Source organism: Orcinus orca, chromosome 9, assembly GCF_937001465.1.
Source record: "Orcinus orca chromosome 9, mOrcOrc1.1, whole genome shotgun sequence".
NCBI lineage: Eukaryota > Metazoa > Chordata > Mammalia > Artiodactyla > Delphinidae > Orcinus > Orcinus orca.
The window spans coordinates 11,410,805-11,423,235 of NC_064567.1; the positions used below are offsets into that span (position 1 = coordinate 11,410,805).

Here is a 12,431-nt window from a genome sequence, read left to right on the forward strand (position 1 = left end):
GGGAATACAGTCAATAATTATATATTATCTTTGTGTGGTGACACATGGTAACTAGACTTATCATGGTGATCATTGTGAAATGTATAGAAATACTGAATCACTATGTTGTGTACCAGGAACTAACTGTTATAAGTCAATTATACTTCAAAAACAAACTCATAGAAAGAGAGATAGGATTTGTAGTTACCAGAAGCAGTCAAAAGGTACAAAGTTCCACTTATAAGATAAACAAGTGCTAGGGATGTAAAGTACAACACAATAAATACAATTAACACTGTGGTATGTTATATAGGAAAGTTGAGAGCAAATCCTAAGAGTTCTCATCACAAGGAAAAAATTTTTTTCTATTTCTTTAATTTTGTATCTATATGAAATGATGGATGTTTATTAAACTACCTGTGATAACCATTTCATGACATATGTATGTCTAATCATTATGCTATATACCCTAAACTTATATAGTGCTGTGCATCAATTGTATCTCAATAAACCTGGAAGAAAAAAAAAAAAGCATTCCCAACTTTCCAGCTCCTCCTGACAATCCCGATAGAAAACTCCCATCATTTTGTCTGCATCTCCAGAAATGAAGGAAATAGAGGGATTTCAGTTGGCTGCAGTGGTAGTTCCAACAGGGTAAACATAGGGAAGGATGGCAGAATGGTGGCAGGAACACTGGGTGAGTGTGGAACCAGTAGGGAATGGGCACTGGCCTCCCAGGCAGGTAGGCTGGCGGAGTGGTTAGTTTTTGCCCATCAGACCGTGGCAATAAAAGTAAGAGGAAAAGGAATCCCCTGGCAGTCCAGTGGTTAGGAATCTGTGCTTTCATTGCCAAGGGCATGGGTTCAATCCCTGGTCTGGGAACTAAGATCCTGCAAGCCACGCGGGCAGGAAAAAAAAAAAAAGTAAGAGGCGAGAAATAATTTTTAAGATCACAAGTTATTAAGTAGAAAGTTCTAGGAAAGAAATACAATCTCAAATTGAACCACCATTCATTGAAAACCTAATTTGTGGCTGGCATTAAGCTAAGCACGTTTGCATATAGCATTTTCTCATTTAATCTTATTTAACGATGCCATATGTGCTCCAGATTTTACTCTTTATTATTAGATACACTGTCTATGCCTTTGTTTTTGTTCTGCAGGAAAATATCAAGAAGCTCCTGCAACTCTGCCTTTACCCTTGATGGAAAATCAGGAAGCCATGTGGCTTGACAGGGTTTTCCATTGCCCGGTGGGGCCAGAAGAAACCAGCTCTACCTAACCTGCGATTTTTCAGTGTCTGAATCTCAAATTTCTGAACCAAGATGGCTGTTTGGAATAACTAACAAGTGTTTTGTCATCTCCCTGTTTCTCCTCTTCCCCATAATATTTCTTATTTACCACCAGGTGGCAATGAATAAATATATGCCCACGCAGGCAAACATCAGGGAGAATCTAAGAAAATATGACATTCCAAAGCAATTTACAAAAATAAATGCTCATCTTAACATTCTACAAGTTTAAATTAACTTAGAGCCAGTTTGTTGTAAAGGGCATGTAACTAAGTTTCAGAAGACTTGGACTTGGTTTTATTTCTGTCATTTTCTCAACATGTAACCTAGGACTAAATCTCCTCTTTTTCAACCTCGGTGTGTACAACTTAACAATAAAAACTTGGCAAGTTTGTGAACTGTCACCAAGCAATATATATATAAAAATATTTTGTCCATTGCTGAGGCCTGTATATTAGTCATTTAGCAAAACAGGCACAACCCACAAAAGATGGTACCGACAAAGCAAAAGAAATAAAATGCAAACTCAAGTTTTCTGTCTATTGTTTTCCTTTTCTGAAGGGAAACTTATTCCCACAACATTCCTGCTCCAATACCTTTCCTCATTTAAAAACCAAAATGCCTTTTGTGTCTTACTGATGAATAAATCTCAAATCTTGTAACAGCTTCTTTGTAAAGTTCTGAAATTCTGTTTCTTTCTCTCAGAACATTCAGTAGCACCTGCTTCATCCAACGCTTTTTTTTCTAAAGTGGTCTCTCTTGTGGAATGGGCATCAAAGACTCAGACTAAATGTCCTCAAAGTTCTCTGACAGCCTGAGAGTCCCTGTTTCTGACTCCTCTCTTTCCCAATCACTGTGGGAGAACTTTTTACCTCTTTCTTTTTCATCAGTCCTGGGAAAATGTCCAACTTCACCATCTCTCCAATGCCTTAAAGCTACTCATAATTTTCAATATGCACAATTAAGATTACCTCATTAATCCAAAAATCAGTCTAATAACAATTCTAATTATTTTGCCCTGTTCTGAACCTGATATGTGGGAAGAGTGGGGTGAGCTCTTGGAAATCATGAATGTGCCACCTCCATTAGAAAGACAGGTAAGAGCAGCTGACCCAGAGCACGGCTGCCTGCCTGGAGATGGAGGGGAGACCATGGCTCTGAATTTTCCCAGTGAACCAGAACCAGCTCTGATCCAGGTCTGGGAGCTAACTGGGAAGCAGAAAAAAGTGGAACAGAAAGAGCCGTCCTCCAGAGAGGTCATACTTCACACCCCAGCCAACCTGTGAGGACAACTCAGTTGAAATCGCTTGGGGATCTATCTTGCCCCCAAGACCTGTTCTGACATGTATGTAAAAAGGCAAATATAAAGATACTCTTTGCTACTTTGTTTATAATAGCAAAAAATCTAGAGAAAAAAATAAAGCATAAATGTCCTCATTAAATCATTAGTTCTCAGTGCCACCCCTCAAGAGATACCTAGGAAATTTATGCAGGTGTTGATTGTCATGATCTTTGGGGTTACCACTGGTATTTATTGGTTGGTAGCCATGATGTATCTCACGCAAGGAAGAATTTTCCCCATCCAGCAAGGACTCTTGGTGTCCTGCCACATTACTGTTGGTGAAAAAACATCTAAGCCAAGAACTTAACTCCACTATATATAAACACAAAGCAAATTTTGCACAGTTTTAATATATGTTGATTTCTAAGAATGGAACCACCAAATAAACTGGGGCACATTGGAACTTTGTTTAGTTTGAATCTTTACCACGAGTTGTTCATCATCTCAGAAAAATCATGCAGTCCATGGCAATGTCATCCAGGGTATTTAATTCAGCAACAAATCACACCCAGATCTGTCTGCATTTGGGAATGTAGCACTCACTTGAGTCTATATTGGTACAAGCATCTGTCTACTTGATGATGTCATCTGCTGCAGTGTGCCCAAGTCATTTATATATCAAAGTACATGTTAATTTATTATAAATGTTTTTTCTTTATATCCTTATATTACAATTAGAACATTATATTGATTTTTAATCATATTTTAAGTAACTTGTATTATTTATGAATTTCATTTCAGGACAGTATGGGGGTATTCTCCGATGTTTTTATAACAAAGAGTCATTGGTCCAGACAGAGTATCTTGAATAAAATATGATACATTATATTATGGAAAACTCTGCAACACTTAGAGGAATTAGCTAAATCTGCATATACTGATATGGAAAAATCGTTAAGACAGATAGTTGAGTGAAGAAAGCTGATACGGTATGTACAGAGACATTGATACGGTATGTACAGCTAATACCAATTAAACAAAAATACACGCACACAAAACCACACTATGTATGATGACACACGTATATATAGAGAAAAACTACATGGAGGAAACATCTGAAAGTCTGTAAAATAAACTTATATTTTATTCAGCCACGGGGATGGAATCAGGAATGGCAGTCAAAGTGGATTTCCACTTTATTTGTAATGCTTAAATGTGTACAGAGAATATATGCAGGTATTCATCACATAATTAAAAACTGCTAAAATTAAAATTTTGAAAAGAATTGCTGGGAAAAAAAGCTAAGCTTGAGTTCTCACAGTTGTCACTCCCTATTCTTGGCTTGAACCTCAGGGAGGCCGTCTGCACGAGCAGCCTGGGTATAGCGAGGCCACTGCCCCTGGAGCCAGCCCTCCTGCGGGAGGAACTTCACCGGCGCCAGGCAACCCGAAGGCTCTCTGAGCCCCACCTGCAGTCCCCCGGCAACAGTCAGCCACGTCTGGATTCCTGCATCCTGCACAGGAGACTGGAATAGAAAACACTTTGACCCGGGTCTCCACTTAGCCCAGGTGGAGCCCTCCACTGAGCGGGACACCACTGGGAAATGGGCTTTCCAATTCGAAGGTCTGCCACTCCAGGGAACAGCCCTGCATTTTCACCATCAGCCGTAAAGGCAGCCCTTAGGTAAGCCTCCTTGCTTTGGGGCTTTACACGCAGGAGAGGAGGGCCAATGCCATGCAGCCGTCAAGACGGGACTGCGCCAAACTGGGCTTCCTCCCTCTGTTTCAGACCAAGACTCAGTGAAGCACCAGGATACCCCAGTCCCATGACAGGAAGGAGACAGGAGCATCAGAGAAGGGTTACAGTGAACCCCTGGGCCTTCTGCCATCACCATAGGATCAAGGGCTCAATGTCCTCTGAGAAAGAAAGTGGGTACCTGATCCCACAGTGCCATGTGACTAAGTCATAATGATTCGTGGTTATGGTCAGCACGAAGGGCCCCCTCTCTGAAGTTCACTGGGCTTACTGTCCATATTAAATACAACAGAAAACTTGGAACTCACCTTTTGGAAAGGCAGCTATAGCAGTAGAAGAGTACATTTAGACAGCCCAGTTTGGAGGAAGACGTTCTAAACATAACAGATCCATCTACATGCATGGTAACAGTCATTTCCCCAAGTCCCAGCAGCCTGGAGGACAGGTGACGCATCACAGTGGCACTAGGCTCCGTGTGCCCCAGCCTGCTCTGAGGATCTCCACACCCGGCCCCCCGGGCCTCCACACCCCCACACAGCTGTGCAGGGCTCTGCTCCCACGGCTGTCTGGCTCCCCCACTGTTGCTGTCCATCCGGTCGCTGCTCTGCCTGCCCATGTCCTCACGTCACCACCACGCCCTGCGGTTCCCAGAGGAATGTTCCTGCCTCAGAGGAACATGCTCCTTCCTTCAACCTTCAACCTTAGACACACCTTAGACAGATAGGTCAGGACCAGAACACCTGAGAAAACTTCCCTGATGGCAAGACCCGAGTGCTATGAGAGGTCACACACCTTCACTCTCTCCAAACCCCGATGGGAGTTCCCTGCCTTCTAGGCATCCAGTTAGGTGACATTCTTTACTGCTTTATTTTTTACCCTCAAGTCCCCAGAACCTAGCCATCACTAACAAACTCTTCACAGACATAAGAGTCCGGGTGTCTACACAGGCAAGCATTAAATGTGATTTAGAGTGTGAGTTCTGGTGTCAGGCCCACTAGGTTTGAAGGTCACCTTTACCATCACTTAGCTTGAGCTAGTTAACTTCCTGGATTTCAGCTTCATCATCTATAAATAAGCGCACCACACGTTTCTTCCAAACGTTAAATGGCAATATACGCGAAGTGCCCAGCACAGTCCTGGTTCACATAAGACTCCAAAAGAGCATCAATGCTCTGTCCCGGGGCCACCTGGAAAGAGTGCAGATGAAACCCCCACTACAACTTCCCGACGCAGAGATGCACATTTTAGAGAACTGTATTCTGATGTATATACTATCTCCTTTCTTTAGCACTGTTTTCTTATCTCATAATGCTTCTGTGGAGAGTGGGAGTTCTAAAATTATGCTGGATTGTGACTTTGTTTGGGGGACTTCTGAATAAAGAGTATTCATAGGATTGTAGCTCTTAGTACCCAGGGGCCTTCAGAGATGATGTGGTCCTGCCCCTGACTTCAGGTAAGATCTTATTAGCCCCAGTGGAAGCCAAGAGAGCTCAAGAGACCTGGCTAGGGTCTCATAGTAAAGGATGAGGGATCAAAGGCAGAAAGAAGTTAGAATTAATCCAATAAAATTAGGACATTTGGTCACTTCCATTGTATATGCGTGTCCATGGTTCTTGGTGTCAAACCCTCAACCTCCTAAGAACCAAGGGCATTTCTGTACAAAAACTATGCTTGTTCACTGCTGTCCCCAAAGGCCAGTTACAATTAGATGCTTCCTCCAGACTTTGATACAAAAGGAACAATAATTATGATAATAACAGGTTAATGCCATTTTTCTGTTTTCCTACTGGTTTTCTTTCCAGTTCTGAGAATTGCAAAATGACAGCGAGGGATGTATTTCAAGCTGGAAAAGTGACAAAGGAAGAGGGAACAAAAACAAACCCTCACCAGAAAATAAAAGACAAGTAAAGGGGCTTCTCTGGTGGCGCAGTGGTTAAGAATCTGCCTGCCACTACAAGGGACACGGGTTCGAGCCCTGGTCCGGGAAGATCCCACATGCCGCGGAGCAACTAAGCCCATGCGCCACAACTACTGAACCTGCGCTCTAGAGCCCACAAGCCACGCCTCCTGAGCCTGCGCTCTAGAGCCCGCGAGCCGCAACTACTGAAGCCCGCGTGCCTAGAGCCTGTGCTCCGCAACAAGAGAAGCCACCGCAATGAGAAGCCCACACACCACGAAGCCCACGCACCGCAACGAAGAGGAGACCCAGCTCGCCGCAACTAGAGAAAGCCCGCGCGCAGCAAGAAAGACCCAACGCAGCCAAAAATAAAAACAAACAAATTTTTTTAAAAAAAGACAAGTAAAGGACAAAGTAAGCTTTGGTGCCTCTCGGGACAAATCCCCGCTCGGGGCAGAAGACCCGGCCCACGGGGAGGATGCTGAAGACCCGGCCCGACGGAGCGAGCTGGAGGGCAAAGGGGCGGCAAAGAGTGACCTTCATTTTCAATCCAGCTGGGCTGCTGGGAGACAGAAGCAAAACCTCCGCCGCAGAGCAGCAGCAGGAAAGGACACATTAGACAGAGAACATATCATCGTGTGCTTGGAATTTCCACTCGCTTCATTCTCCTACCAGGCGCCCAGCAACACGGCAAACAAAAGACTGGCCTGCTCACGGGTAAGCGTCCTCGGCACCGGCACCCGCTCCTCCCGAGAAAACCGAGGTCTGACTCCAGAGCCCCACACCATGACTTCGTTTGGACAGAGCCTCTCTGGGGAGGCAGAGGCGGCGGCTACATCCCCCATCACACCTCACTGCACAGCTTCACAAATGTCCCCTTGAAGTATCTGGGCCGTTTTTAACCAATGTTCTGCCCCAGAAGTGTCACCAGGTTAAGCTCATTTACTATTTCCTGGCAATAAAAATAAACTCTGGGTAATAAAATGAAGCCTCACCTTTTTCTTTTTCCTTTGTGCTTAGTCGGGTTTCACTTGCTCACAGGGGACTACGTGCTGAGGCCTCGCACCCGGCCCTGCGGAATGACTGCTGCCGGCACCTCGCCTCAGGCGGGCGTGTGCAGAAGTGAGGAGAACTACACTGCATCCAAGATGGCGACCGGGGCCCGTGTGCAGAGAGGCTGCACGTGACGCTGTCATCCAAGATGGCGCCCGGGGCCGTGTGCAGAGAGGCTGCACGTGACGGGGCCATCCAAGATGGCGGCCGGGGGCCGTGTGCAGAGAGGCTGCACGTGACGGTGTCATCCAAGATGGCGACCGGGGGCCGTGTGTAGAGAGGCCGCACGTGACGGTGTCATTCAAGATGGCGACCGGGGGCCGTGTGTAGAGAGGCCGCACGTGACGGTGTCATCCAAGATGGCGACCGGGGGCCGTGTGTAGAGAGGCTGCACGTGACGGTGTCATCCAAGATGGCGGCCGGGGACGTGTGCAGAGAGGCTGCGCCTGGAGCTGATCTCTGGAGCCGTGAGCATCACTGCTGAGGTGGAAGGGGGGGAAGTCTGTCCCGTCCCCTCTCCTCCCCGCTGAGGAGATCCCTATAAAGCAGCCCCACCCACGGCCTAGGTGGGGAACACTGTGCTCTGAAGCAGAGCTTGCATCTCTCCATTTTTTGACCAGATAATAAAGCTTTCCTTTGTTTCTGAACCAAACTTGGTCTCATTCTATGGGCTCGAGCGACACCTGACTCGAAAGGGTCAGTAACAGAAGGCACCTGCCGCATGTCCGCCAACTCTCTTGTTCTCTCTCGAGCCACCTTCTTCCAAGGCCTCTCTGGTTCTCTGCCTCTCCGTCGCCACCGCCAATCCCGTTTCTCAGTTTCCCCAGCCCGCACGCCCCACTCAGCCAAACAAAATCCTCATTAACGATTCTGATTCCAACTACGGTCCTGTTCCCAATTCCTATGTTTTTCGCCACAGCACCAAACAATTCCTCAACACTGGCTAAGCATCCTACAATTCAACAGAATTCTGACATTATCTACCCCAGGTTAAGGGCTCATTCCCACCAGACTGCCCCCACTTCCAACACCAACAGCAAGTCTATAGATCAGAGGCTCCCATGACCCCCTCCTCGGGTTGGATTAATCTGCTAGAGCAGCTCACAGAACTCAGGAAAACAGTTTACTTATAAGATTACTGTTTTATTATAAAAGGATATAATTCAGGAACTGCCAGATGGAAGAGATGCACGAGGTAAGGCAGGGGGATGGAGGATGAAGCTTCCTCTCCAGGCACCAGTCTCTCAGAATCTTCATGTGTTCACCAACTCAGAAGCGCTCCAGATGCTGTCCTTTTGGGGTTTTACGGAGACTTCATTATGTAGTCATGATTGGTTAAATTGCGGGCCATTAGTGATTGATGGAGCCCCTCTCTTCTCCCAAGAGATTGGGGTGGGACTGAAAGTTCCAACCCTCTAATCACATGATAGGTTCTCCTGGCAACCAGGCCCCCTATCCTTAGGCTACCGAGGGGCTTTCCACGAGTTGCCTCATTAACATAACAAAAGACACTTTATCACTCTCATCAGAAGAAATTCCAAGAGTTTTAGGTGCTGGTCAGAAACAGGGACAAAGACCAAATATATATTTATTAAATTACAATATCACATTGATTCATCACCATTATCTCTAAAGCATTTAACCCAGGGGGAGGGGGAGGAGAAGAGCAGACGTTCATTCCAGAACACCTACTTCCACAATGAGATATGTCTTTTAAAAATCAAAAATATGGGACTTCCCTGGTGGTGCAGTGGTTAAGAATCGGCCTGCCAATGCAGGGGACCCGGGTTTGAGCCCTGGTCCGGGAAGATCCCACATGCTGCAAAGCAACTAAACCCGTGCACCACAACTACTGAGCCTGTGCTCTAGAGGCCGTGAGCCACAACTACTGAAGCCCACGTGCTGCAAATACTGAAGCCCGCACGCCTAGAGCCTGTGCTCCGCAACAAGAGAAGCCACCATAGTGAGCAGCCCGCGCACCGCAACGAAGAGTAGCCCCCGCTCGCCACAACTAGAGAAAGCCCACGCACAGCAACGAAGACCCAACACAGCCAAAAATAAATAAATAAATATATATATATTTTTTTTTTTTAATTCAAAAATATGCCTCGGGCTTCCCTGGTGGCGCAGTGGTTGAGAGTCCGCCTGCCGTTGCAGGGGACACGGGTTCATGCCCCGGTCCGGGAAGATGCCACATGCCATGGAGCTGCTGGGCCCGTGAGCCATGGCCGCTGAGCCTGTGCGTCCGGAGTCTGTGCTCCGCAACGGGAGAGGCCGCAACAGTGAGAGGCCCGCGTACCGCAAAAAAAAAAAAAAAAAAAAAAAAAAGAAGGGAAGGAAGGAGGAGTGGGAGAAAGAAAGAAAAAGAAAAGAAACAGTGCTGCCACCTTTGCTTAGTCGGTGCTCTGTCCAGATGATGGGCAGCTTGTCAACAAGAAGCCTTAAGCAGAGTGAAGCCTCTCTCTCTAGCTTGTATCAAGAGACACTTTCAAATAATGGTCATTCTTTTTTCCCAGCCAGCACCTCCTAGACGATTTGGTTTCTGCTTTTCTGTCTGTGTCTAGAACTGAAGCCAGAAGGTAAGGCAAACCCTTCATCATACCACTATGAGCCCCTCCGTCTCTTCCTTTCCCCCCAGGGTCTTACCTTCCCTCCTCTCAGAGGCTGTCATTACTGGGATGACACCGACAAGCTAAGAGAGCTACTTTCTAGCCTAAAGCCTACCCATTATCATTATCATAATAATTAGAATTTTTAAAAAATCACTGTCACCTTCACATCATGCTGATGAATATCCCCAGGACATTCTAAAATTTTATAAACAGTAATTATCTGCTGATAGCATACCTGGAATTTGAGGATACAGATGCAGTTACCCACTTTCCTCACCAGGTGGCGCTCACACTTTATGACCTGTGGCCTGGGTACCTTCTAAACCCAGGGCTGTATTTGGAGAAGTGTACATTAACGTTTTAACAGAGGTGGTTGGTATCTACCATTCAAACATGTATGTTTCTGTGTCTATACATTTATAACAGTAATTTCCTAACTAGAACTTGCTGGAAGAAGTTATAGATTGTCCTATTAGAATCCCTTTATTAAAAATTTCCTCCGGGTTTCCCTGGTGGCGCAGTGGTTGAGAGTCTGCCTGCCGATACAGGGGACACGGGTTCGTGCCCCGGTCCGCGAAGATCGCACGTGCCGCGGAGCGGCTGGGCCCGTGAGCCATGGCCGCTGAGCCTGCGCGTCCGGAGCCTGTGCTCCGTAACGGGAGAGGCCACAATGGTGAGAAACTTCTTCAAAGCAAAATTTAAAAGGAATCAAATTTATGCTCAATTAAATAGGCCCCATACTTATCTAATACTTCTTTTATAAGACAGCAATAACTATTGCCTTCAGACCATAGGACCAGTAAATGAAAACTGTAAGTGTGGGTTATAACCAGCTACATCTCAGCCCTCTCTAGAGGTTAGTTCCCGAGAACTCCCAGCCTAGACTAGCAATAAAATTGGAAGCTTTACAAATAATCTTGGTTAACCAAAGCTGACGGTTTATTTCGACCTTCTCCTCTCTCATACTAGCTAAACTAAAAATGACTTGGAAACATAGCTACTTTACCTCTTTCGCTTCTCTTCCAGCGGTCTAATGCGCAAATTTTTTTTTTTTTTTTTTTTGCGGTACGCGGGCCTCTCACGGTTGTGGCCTCTCCCGTTGCGGAGTACAGGCTCCGGAAGCACAGGCTCAGCAGCCATGGCTCACGGGCCCAGCCGCTCCGCGGCACGTGGGATCCTCGCGGACCGGGGCACGAACCCGCGTCCGCTGCATCAGCAGGCAGACTCTCAACCACTGCGCCACCAGGGAAGCCCCCGCAAACGTTTTTTGATGAGGACAAAGCTATCTCTTTTCACCCAAGGGATTCTGGTTTAACAGTTGTCTCGACTTGTTCTTATTAAATTTCTGACATGCCCCAGTTCACTGAGACTCATTTGTTCTCTTCCTTCTTTTCCTCCCTCCTACCTGCCCAAGCATTCACGCAGCGTATTAATTTCTCAGGTCAGCAAAAGCAAACAGGTTAAGGTAGAAACACAACAATTTCTCATGAGACACATACAAATGTCAGTATAAGGAATTCTGAGTCTTCATGTGACTGACCCTTCCACGATTTCATGTCACTGCTCCAGAAACCAAAGGAAATAACAGGACGGTTGTGAATTGGTTTTATTTTTACTTTTGAGTGAGATCAGTTAAGAATGGGAATGAGGAAGGTGTGGTCAAGCTTGTACCTAAATGCGTGCTTGGATGTAATGCATAACCCCAAGAGAATTCCCATTTCACCCCCTTTGTCTCTCCCATCAGCACCAGAAACAATCTGACTTCCTTCTCTGTGTCTGCTACTATCCATTCTTCAACTCAAGTTTCCACTTCTCTGTGGCCCATGCTGCAATGCAATGGAGGCTTACAGCTTCTCTGCCACCTTCTTGCCTCTCTAAGACAAACAGAATGCTTTGGAGGATGTTAACATTGCAAAGAGAGACAGGATTTTTTTAAGTGCAGGGAGAATTGCAATATGACCTGACAGTGTTAGAGTGGTTTTATTCCCATAGTGCCTCACAGTCTAAATGGCTCCAGAGCTATTTCTCCCAGCTCTTTCTTTACTCTTCTCTTGCCTCTTCTTGAGATCTGAACTTCAACATAACATCCCTTTTAATTCAGGGGCTGATGCTACTCAAGACTCTGCCATCCTTCAGCAGACTTTTCCTTTGACTCTCCCAAATCTGTCTTGCAAATAACACTGTGTAGGAGGACACGAAAATGAAAAGGAAGTGGCCTTAAGTTATGTGGGGTACCAGGAATATCTGTTTGCACACTTGATCATATATATACTCTCATTTACCGTGAGGTAGGTGTTTAGGACCAACATCATTCTTACCATTTCCCCCATTTTGTAGATGAGGAAGCTGAGGCTCAGGAAAATTAGATGATTTGCCCAAGCTCGCACGGCTATGAAGTGACAATATTAGAGCTTTCTAATAGCCAGCTTTGCTCCTAACATCTCAGAGAAAACTTCAAACTGCCTTTATCTCAAAACAGTCCTACTTCTGGTATGAAGAGTTGCAGCTACTTAAACATCAGGTGTTTTCCTCTTGGCAAAGTGACAAGGAAGAGGGGAGGCA

The 12,431-nt window shown here is 45.8% G+C and overlaps 1 long non-coding RNA gene across 1 annotated transcript; it reads right to left on the reverse strand.

The window, feature by feature from the left end:
- Positions 1 to 3,673: 3,673 nt before the first annotated feature.
- LOC117202320 (uncharacterized) lies at positions 3,674 to 6,361 on the reverse strand. Its single transcript, XR_004484599.2, has 2 exons — positions 4,616 to 6,361; positions 3,674 to 4,077 (listed from the first exon to the last, which is right to left on the reverse strand). It is a non-coding gene; the product is annotated as an uncharacterized LOC117202320 (long non-coding RNA).
- Positions 6,362 to 12,431: the final 6,070 nt, after the last annotated feature.